A 2,161-nucleotide genomic window follows, 5' to 3' on the forward strand; every position below is an offset into this window, starting at 1 on the left:
AAGCCCGCGAGTCACGCTTGGGACTCCTGTCCGGTACACCATTGGTGTCTACCAACTCGGACATTCCAATGTCTAGCACGTTGAACGTCTCGGTCCAGTGCCCTCGGCAATAGCGCTTCCGTCTCCTAGCAGAGGTGGGTTCGTGACTCGCCAAAGCTCCACCGGGAGACGCCCGCGTAGCAAGGTCTTTGACCTCCAATCAGTCCATGGCTCATGGTGTTCCAATCATGCCATTCCTACGATGTGGGCATACTTTGCATCCAAGTCTAATGGACAGCGTTCCACGCTATCAAAGTCAAGGAACTCGACTCCGAGGTCCACAGGGACCATCGGGACCGTGACACGTGTCCCCGTCGCTAAGCGAAGAGTAATGATGTCACCGAACCGCGCTTTCGGCGCCTCAGCATCTAGCTGACTTCCTTTCATCGTGAAGCGTCGAGCATAATTGCCCGACGCCCCGAAATCGATAAGGATCTTCCATGGCATCTCGAAGCCCTTCACGGTCGCATTTTTATGACTAGCAAGCCCGGCTTTCACACACGTTCTGTATTCAAGAGCACGCAGCTCTCCGGGACTGGGCTAAACTGGCCTCTACCTCTTTGAGGCTTAACAGAGCTCAGCTCTCCCCCAGTAGGGCACCCCGCGCCTACAGAGTGGTGTCGTTTCCCCGCGTCAAACCAGATTGGTTGGCTAGAAGCGGGACGTCGGTTCGACGAGCCTTTACGCGCATGGCACAGGGGATAATTAGCTCGAAGGTGACGGGTGTCTCCACAAACAAAACACCGTCGGGTGTTTACACGCTGCTCGGCAGCTCGGCAGCTTGGAGCTCTCCCTCCTCTTTTTCTGCATCGTTGAGATCCTCGCTCGACGAGCTTTGGGGGGGGTTGCATTCCAACCAAGTCGTGCCGACTTAAAATTGAATTCGGCATTCAATGCCACATTCACTGCTTCTTCAAAAGAAGACGGATGTACACGGAAGACATCCATTCTGGTCACGCCAGTGCGAAGGCCCTCCACGAAGACAGTCACTGTGACCGCCTTGGAGAGATGTTCTGCTACCATCCCGGCAATGAGAGCTCTCAACGCTTGGACAAGGTCCACCAACTCCTTCTTGCCCTATCGGGCAGCAAGGAAACGCGATCTCACGCAATATGCCTGATTAGGCGGCGAGAACACTCGCAGAAGCTGACACTTCAGCTCCTTCCAAGAGGGGAACGCCGCATCAACCGAACACTACACGTTAGTGCCCATTCTCGCGGTAGGCCGCCGAGCATAGAGATAGCCAGCGCCTCGCGCTGTTGCCCGTTCCGGAGCATGGCGAGTGTCATAGCCATATCGGCCTATCTCACCCAGAGCAGGTGATTCTCCCGATCCTTACCCTTAAAGATCATAACGCCCACCATTAGCGGCCTGGGTCGATATGAGTCATCCGTCGTCGATAGTGGCGTCACAGACGCAGTCGACGCCGACAGCTTATGCTGTCGGCGCTCTAGCAGAGTCTTTTCATAGCTCAGAAACGCCTCAAGGCGCGCGTTTATCGCTTCGGTCCATGCGAACAAGGAGGGATAAGCAAGGACATCGGCTTAAGAAGCCCATGCGAACAAGGAGGGACAAGCAAGGACATCGGCTTAAGAAGCCCGTTCTGTATGCCCTGGGGCAAATAGGTGTATTGCTCTATCCTCACAGAGGATCAGTCGTAACGACTAAGGCTAAGATTGACTAATAGTGCTACCAAGTGTAGCGGGCTTTCGTAGACTTTGCTAAGAGGAAGCTAAGCCCAGGCCAATGACCTTACGTTCTTTCCAAGTATCAGTACAAGTGTAGCTGATCGCAATTCGCTACCTCCAATGTACTTAAGAACCTTGACCAAGGCAATGGCGCTCTTTCGTCCAAAATTGAAACTGTATATTATTATTTATATGCGGCAGAGCCGCCTATATCTGAGACCTAAGGTTTCCTGATTAATAGAGTAATACCTTATTTATATAGTAAAACGCGTAACTACTGGCAGTCCTGCCACGTAGTGGCTTCTTGATACGGTGAAGCTACACCGTTGTGTGATTACACCAACTTGTGTAATCTACACCTTTGTACGGTCACACCATCTTGTTTGACCCGCCCTTTCATATGTAACCCCGTTACACTCTGGGTACGTGTAATC

The sequence above is a fragment of the Plasmopara halstedii genome (genome assembly GCF_900000015.1).
Source record: "Plasmopara halstedii genome assembly, contig: Scaffold_3060, whole genome shotgun sequence".
Lineage (NCBI taxonomy): Eukaryota > Oomycota > Peronosporomycetes > Peronosporales > Peronosporaceae > Plasmopara > Plasmopara halstedii.